The sequence below is a fragment of the Chenopodium quinoa genome, unplaced genomic scaffold (genome assembly GCF_001683475.1).
Source record: "Chenopodium quinoa cultivar QQ74 unplaced genomic scaffold, ASM168347v1, whole genome shotgun sequence".
In the NCBI taxonomy this organism is placed as follows: Eukaryota; Viridiplantae; Streptophyta; class Magnoliopsida; order Caryophyllales; family Amaranthaceae; genus Chenopodium; species Chenopodium quinoa.
Window position 1 is genome coordinate 5,684,780 of NW_018745413.1, and position 8,534 is coordinate 5,693,313.

Here is an 8,534-nt window from a genome sequence, read left to right on the forward strand (position 1 = left end):
CGTGAAAGGTAGAATTGTTTGAGGGTTTGGCCCCAAAATCAACTTTATTTTATTTAATTTAGTTATTGTTTTATTATTTCCTTGAAGTTACTAACTCGTTTATTATTTTGTAGTTGCAAACAAACAGAGTCAAAGTAAGGACCATGCTCCTTTTGTTTTTATTATTTTTCTAACGATTTTATGTTGTTGGAATTGTGATTAAATTGCTTCCAATATTAATGTTTATTCTATTATTGTTATGATCACCATATTGCATGTTTAAAGGGAATATGTAATTGAAAATCACGCCTAATAAGATAATTTGGACAACCGGCTTAGCTTCCTTTTTAATCTTGTTATTAAATCAAGTGATCACAATATTTTAGAATTATGTGTTGCATTAATATTCAACCAATTTAGCATAATAATAGTTTGGAGAAAATTGAATTTTTGTTTGTATGCCTTTGAGATCGCAAGAATCACTTTTCAATATAAGAATCGAGCAGAGGCCAATACGGGCGAATGTGACTCCGTGACTCACTTCGTACCATCATCCCCGATCCTCCTTTCGTGGTTCCGAACCATATGGAGTTAGTAATCTCATGGATTATGAATGGGGTGTAACCTTCACGGGTCAATCGTTGTTGCCTTCGTTGTCCCTTTATCGTGATTGCTTTTTATGATCCGTGAACGGTTTACAAGTTCTTTAAAAACTTGTTGGCGGCTCCCTACTTTATTTGTTCCTAATCGTTGTCCCTAATCGTAATGTCAATTTCCACTTCCTATGAGTGCCAAGCATATTCACACATGCTTTTTACGTAGGCGCACTTCGAACCGCCTACAATTTGGCGACTCCGCTGGGGAGGATTCTTAATTATTTATCGATTTGAGTGATCGGTATTTAATTAATATGAGTGGATGAGACTTGAAAGATTCTTGAAAAAATATTCCTGTGATTAATTTGGCATTTTTGCATCTGCATAGACGTTTTAACGTCGCATTCAGGTCTGTCCCGTAGGAAAAATTGGATAACTTGGTTGCGCGCGAAGGAAAACAAGGCACCAGTCAGATCTTCTGAGTCCCGTGCCACGGCAGAGTCTGCCGTGTCACGGTACAGTGCACCGTCTGACGGTGCACAGTACCGTGACACATGAATTTTTGCCGTGTCACGACAGTCCTAAAATCTGTCCGGTGGCTTATTTTCTTTCCTCACAGTCGACTTCCTTCGATTTTTCTGAATAAACGTATGTGTTCTACATGCGTCTTAGCCCCGGGGGATTTAAGCTCTATCGACCCAAAAACGCTCATGGCAATAAGGGTTCATCTGAGTTATTAAATCCACTCAAACCATGGAGTCGAGTTCGATTTCATCACGAACTCGCGGAGCCGCCCGTTGGCATACACCCTCAAGGGAGGCTGCCTTGTTAACGCGTCCAAACTCTTAACCATGATACCCTTTTGAAACCCAAAGCTTGACCAATAGTTTGAACATAGATCTTGACTCTAGGTTGCGAACTTTTTTTACATCATCGTGCCTAAATGCTATGTGGTTGCTTGGTGCTAACTTTCATGTGTTTTCTTTTTAGTTTAACCCATGACCGAGGGTTTTTATTCTCACATAGTAATTTATACGGACCTAAAATCGGTTAAAAAATGTTATTTTTAACCCACCACCGTTACGGATAGAAAATGTTATTTGTAACGGGCGGTTGCCCGTTACAAATAGGTAATTATTCGTAACGGGCAAAAGAAGTCCCCGTTACAAATAACGGGCATTTCAAACGCCCGTTACAAATAACCCCGTTATTTGTAACGGACACCCAAATGCCCGTTACAAATAACCCTGTTATTCGTTACGAATAACGGGGTTATTTGTAACGGACATAAAATATGCCTGCTACAAATAGTGTTTGATCCAATTATAAAAAAAAAAATCCATCAAATGCTGGACAGCTTGCTTTCAGCCTTGCACACCATTTTGTCAATTATTGAGAGATTTATTTTTTATACAAATATAGAATACAATTAATATACAATTAACTAATACCTAAAACTTATTAGAAGAGCTAAAATAAATCTCAATTATAACAAAAATAAACAAGTTTACTTAAGACTAATAAGAATTAAATGATTTTTCTCTAAATTAGTGTTAAATAATTTACATCTTCCAACTCTTTTCCGAGTTGCTGCAACTTTGATCTCAATTCCGAGGCTGTCTTCCACCATTTTGACAATCTCTTTTGCCATGTCATCCAATTTGATCACTCTACCTAAAATGGAGTGCAAAAAAATGTTAGATGTATAAAAATCAACTAATAATTGAGTAAGAGAGCATTATAAAGGTATTAGGTATTACTTATTTGTCTTTGTACAGTTAATTTAATCCTAATAAAACTAGATACATAAAGATAAAACACTATAATTTTTTTTTTTTTTTTGCATTTATGCTCCCACACCAATGTATGTTCACGTTAAAGCTACTACCCCGATTCTGGTAAGTGCAACCACAAGATTGCACAATGCTGCCACCATATATTTTTTCAAACTACCATTATCCCCTACTAAGTCCCAAACTCTCCCTCTCTCTGGCTCTACCTAAGCTCGGTAATTTGGGGAAATTATTATTTAAAAAGTGTAAAGTAACCAAAAGCACTTAGTAACAACCCTCTATGTAACACGATACATTCTTATGCACAAATACATTAAATAAATCAGAGCTAGTACAATATACAAGTTGATTTCCAATTTAATTCAGTTAAAGGATTCATCAAACTTTTGCAATCACATAATAACTTCAAAATGGGTGAGGCAACAGCTCTAACAAAGACATTTTTCTCCCCAAACTTCAACCATAATAAAGCTCAAAGTCAAATTGATGATAACTAAAAGCAAATGAACAAAAGCAAACAACAATGTTTGAAAACGTTAATAAAGATCCATATAACAGGGAATGCAATTAAAGGTTCAAAAACTATTACGGCGTATTCCTTGCATACTTCCGAATAATAATTACTCCTATTGGGAACAAGCCACCCATTTTAGCTAGAGTAATTTGACATACTTGTTATACTATGTTAATGAGAAACTACAACTAGTCCTACATATTCATATTGCAAACAAGCCACCCACTACTAACTACATGACAAGTCAACCAAAACCAAATTATACTTGTATGCTTACAACTCATTCAGTACTTTTCATAATAAAAACATTTTCTGCTCACTCTCATTAGATAAACGCATTAACGCGACAATACCAGTATCATCTTTATGTAATTTACATGTACTCCGTATGTCTCCATTCGTAAAGTTTTCAATTGAACTTTTTAAGCTATGTTTGCATTTTAAATCCACATAATCCAAATTATACAAAATCCACATTTCTCCAACTCTGAGAGCTGACAAGTGACCACACTATCCTCCATCTCACCATTGCTTTACGACAATTCGTAATGCTTGAGTTAATGTTTGTTCTCAAGAATTCAAGATGATTTCCATTAACTCCATCTCTCACAATTTCAATTCAAGCCTTAATGCCTTCACATTTCACTACAGGCCTTCAATTGTGAAAATAGCTCAATAGTTAAAATTATTCCACTAAAATTACAAGCTCGTGCAATTCAATTTCCAATTTAATCAATCAACTAACAAAACTCAATGCAGAAAGATCATTTACAAAATCAGTACGAAATAATTACAAAATCGACTCAAAATGCTCAATATCATCCAATTCAACTAGTTTTCTGGCACAATTAATCAAAAATTCAAGGTAAAAACATCGATAAACAAACACAGACGACAGAAAAACATCACCAGAAAAGGATAACTTAGAAAAGAGAAGGTAATAAAGTAAACGAAGAATGACCGAGTAAAATGATGAGGCAATAGAGCTTGAGTTTGTAAAGAAAAATTCGATGACGACGCCATTGAAGTAGCTGGAGAGAGGCGAGGACCTCCTCGATTGTCCACCATTGAAGGAGGAGTAAGTTCTGCAAAAATCCAAAATTAAATGGTTAGTGTCATCAGGGACAAATTTGTAACCCTAACCATGAATAATTAATTATTTTTTACCCAAATTACTCACAAAATCATCTCATTTATCTATAAAATCAATTAATAACCTAAATTTAAAGCATCAAATTTAAATAAATCTAAATATAATTACAAGTGAAAAATCGAAGACAAACATCAACGAAAACAGAAAAATATATATATTTTTTATTAAAAAAAAACCCTTTTTCAAATGAACATCAGTAATTTGAGAGCTCAGAAACACAGATGTATATAATTTCAAGAAATACTGACAATTAAATGTTATAAAAATTCAGTAATTTGTGGTGTTGTATGTAGTTGAGAAAGGCACAATTTCAATGGAGAAAATTGAATTAAAATCAAAATTTAGAAAACCCTTAGTTCCGAAAACATGAAATTGTAAATTTGAGCAAAACAAAAACTTAAAAAACATGAAATAATGAAATTAAATAATTTAAAGAGAAAAGATGAAGCACGAACCTTCAGGAAAAATCATTTCGAAAAGGGGAAAATGAGAGGTGGGTTTGTATCAAGTCCTTGCGCCATTGTCGTCATTGCTAGCACCGACCGACGCGTCAATAACATGAAAGAGGAAAAATAGAGAGGAGATAAGAGTAAGAGAAAGGAGGAGAGAGAGACATCTTGAGGAAGAAGATAAGAGGAAGAGAGAGAGAGCACTTGAGGAGAATAGCGGTTGCGAGAGAATAAAACCCTAGCACTTGATTTAGGTGTAACGACCTTTTGATTTGCCCGATACAAATATTAACTATTTGTAACGGACATTTATTTGCCCATTACAATTATTAACTAGTCGTAACGGGCATTTACTTGTCCGTTACAATGAGTTATTTCCGTAACGGTCATGTGTTTTGCCCGTTACAATTACTGCATTTGTAACGAATTTTATCATGTTCGTTACAAATAGGGTGTTACAAATGAAAATTTTTCCACCAGTGACAAACTCACCATTACCAGCATATGTGTTGTTCCCTGACCATGTTCTCCAAGAATCAATTAACTTTTAGTCAAACTCAGGAACATTGTTGAATTCATGTGAAGGTGCACTTGCTTTGATAGCAACTTTGTTAGCCTCTCTTACCTCGTCATCTTCACCATCATCAGTATCTACCCCAACATCATCAATGACTTGCACATCAATCTCGGGTTGAGTCGAGTCATAATCACCTAAGAAGGTAGTTTCAATGTGTTGTGAGGGATGTGAAGATCCAAAATCTGACAAGTGCTCACTAATGTATTGACCATCTGTGAGCATTCTTATGAATGATCCCATTAATACACTTGAATTTGTCAAGTTCATGGTCGTTTTCATATCTGACCATGAATCCGTGATAGGAAAAGAACCCAAGTTAGTCACCACACTTGGTATTCTAGGAACCTGGCCTGTTCCAGATACAATTTCATATTGGACATTGTATTCTGTCTCACGGTATCCCACATAGCTACTAATGAATTATCATCATTCAGCTGAATAGCTACATGAGAACTGTAAATCAGATACCTTATTCTAATTTTCAGCTCCACATGCGGCATTGGATCACAATCCACAACTTCATATATTTTATCTAAAACATACACAAATTTCAAAGTAGAACTTATAAATGCAAACTTAGTCTCTCTGCCTATGTATGAAACATCACCTCCTTTTTCAACAAGGTCCCCACCCATATATCATAGAAGAGGGAAATTTGAGAACTCAATAATCTAAAAAGCCAACTTCAATGAGTGGTTAGTAAGTCAGTCATATGAATAATAGATTAGTTGATAAATGACATATAAAATACATTGAACACGATACAATAAAAATTACCAAAACACTACCTATAAGTTATAAACTTTAGTGCAATTGTAAGAAGTATGAAATTATTATATATCTACAAACTAAGTGCATTGTTCGTGATCATAGTAGACTATATATTAAAGCACTGAAATCAACAATAGATTGGTAATTCAATGGTATGGAGACAATCCAAAAATCCACACTCCTAACAGAGCAATACATACTAGATTGTTAGCTCTAGTGATATCAAATTGCCCATTAAAAAAAAAAAAAAAAAAAAAAAAAAAAAAAAAAAAAAAAAAGCCTTACAAGCTACCCATTTAACAGCATACAGTATGATTTCATAGGTTTCAATCTAACAATGATCTTGCAATGAAATAGATGTAATACCATCCTAGATAAATTCTATTAACAAAACAATTATATAATTTACAAAGAAATTATATATATGATGTGATAATCCGATAATGTAGCCAACACGAAACATTGCATGTAACAAATTAGAACATCTCTAACTATCAATTAGGGGTTTTTATGAATTACGAAATTAATTAAGGGTTATAAATTAGAAATTGCAAGTTTGCAACTACTTTTGATCAAATTTTGATTAGGATTTAATAGAATAAGTAAATAATTAGAATTGTAGACTCGAAATTATTGTAAAAATAAATAAATCAAAATTAGGGCTAACCTTTCAATCAGGAGAAAGATGGGTGAATTGAGTTCCTGCACATAGATGCTCGGTCGACGGCGGCGGCGGAAATAACAGGTGGTAGGTGGTTTCGACGGCAATTTGGAGTAGTAGGTAGCTTTAGAGTATGGAGTTGCAATTTTATAACTAAAGATATGAAGGAGTGGAGTGGTGTCATGCCTTTTTGTATTTGGCTTTGGTGGAAGATGAAGGCTTAATATTTTTAAATTTCCCACAAGTTAGTGAGCATTTTAAGATAAACTGCTAATAACATTAGCGGTTCTTTTTTTACAAACCTTCACTAAGCCTATGTGTTCGGTATCACAGGAAATAGTTTTAAAACTGACATATATTCGGAATTATTTTTTTTTTTAGCATTATCTATGAAAATCGCTCGATAAAATTACATTAACAAAAATAAGATGAAGTGACTAAAGATTAATGAGAGAGAAAGTGGGGACCAAAATTTTACCCCCACTTGCTGCTGCCAGTTTGTTTACACAAAAAGGAGGGAAACTTTTCGAGAAAATTTTCTATTTGGGCACCAAATTTAAAATTTTCAACTTCCTCCAAAATTCAAATTTGGGTCCCTGATTTCTGCCATAGTGTAGACACCCAAATATGTCTCCCCAAAACCAAACCCAGTGATGAATACCTTTCACGTCATTTAATTATTGAACAAAGTGAAAGTGTGAAAATTCTAGTGATGCGGTTGTTTTTATTAAGATATCTCTCTTTCTGTTTTTGAAAATATTTCTTTTTATACTCTATTTATGAAAATAGCCAGTCCAATTTAGTTTGGTCCATAATAAGGGTCCAATAATAGTGTAATTGGATTGGGCTCGAAAAGAGCTTTTCAACGATATATTATGAGCCTAATTTCGACAAATAATGAGGAAATTATGGCCTAAAAACTAAATTGGACTTGAAATGAATTTTATATGTGGCCCAATGATCTAGAGGAGGACCTATTAATAATTATTCCTAAATTTATTAGGATTGAATTTAATCTTCTAAAATAATCTAGAAGGTTCTTTTAAATTCTAATGGAATTAGGATTAATAATTATATTTGTAAAGAGTTTTATGATAAATAAGTGTCTTATGATAAATCTAATCTTAAAACTGTTTAACACGGATTCTAATTACTTAATTATATTAGGAAAAGGATTTTGTACAAAGCGTGTTTTATCTTTTAATTTAATTAGCGCCAAACGACAGAGTCTGTCGCCTAGCGCTGGTGCTGCCCGCCTACTGCTAATACCTGTCATCTGGCACTAACTACTGTCGTTCACGACAAGAGGTTTTTTTATTCCGAATGGGACTCGATTTCTTTTCTATCGGTTTCCGGACTATTTTTCTATAAATAGGGGTCGTATATCCCCATTTTTATTCATTCACAACTATCTAATCCTATTCTCTCTTCTCTCTAAAGCTAGAAGCTTATTCTCTCTCTATTGTTTTTCTAAACCTTCCCTCTTACAAAGTTCCACATTCATTAGTTCTAGACACGCCTAGCCAAGTTCGAAGTTGCCTTCGCCCTAGACGTCAAAGGTTGATAATTTCTGAGGGTTTGGTCCCAAATCTCTATTTCAATTATTTGATTTAATTGTTTGATTTATTATTTGGAAATTTTGTGTAGAATTACCCTAAAGATAGGGGCATTTGTGAACAACTATCCATTTTTTTTTTATTTGTTTAGAACTACCCACAAGTTTGGAAAAGTTTGGGTAGCACTACCCACTAACGTTTTTTGTCCAATTAAAACGTTATTTTAGGCCAATTTTTCACTTTTTTCAATTACAATGGCCAATTAATGCTAATATATGCAAAAACCCCAATTCAATTAAACCCCCAAACCTTAGAAATCAAAATCCCCAAATAATACTAAACTCATGAACCCTAGAATGAATTCTAACTAAAACCCTAATTAGGTTAATTAAGGTTAATTAAAACCTTTATACAAATTGGGAGAGTTAATTGGGTGGCAAAAGTGAAAAAAGTAGGCTCCAATAACGTCTTAATTGGACGGAAAA

At 33.8% G+C, this 8,534-nt stretch overlaps 1 long non-coding RNA gene across 1 annotated transcript; it reads right to left on the reverse strand.

The window, feature by feature from the left end:
* Positions 1-1,929: 1,929 nt before the first annotated feature.
* Positions 1,930-7,046, reverse strand: LOC110713445. Its single transcript, XR_002509925.1, has 5 exons — positions 6,500-7,046; positions 4,977-5,195; positions 4,491-4,567; positions 3,844-3,967; positions 1,930-2,249 (listed from the first exon to the last, which is right to left on the reverse strand). It is a non-coding gene; the product is annotated as an uncharacterized LOC110713445 (long non-coding RNA).
* Between the last annotated feature and the right edge of the window lie 1,488 nt (positions 7,047-8,534).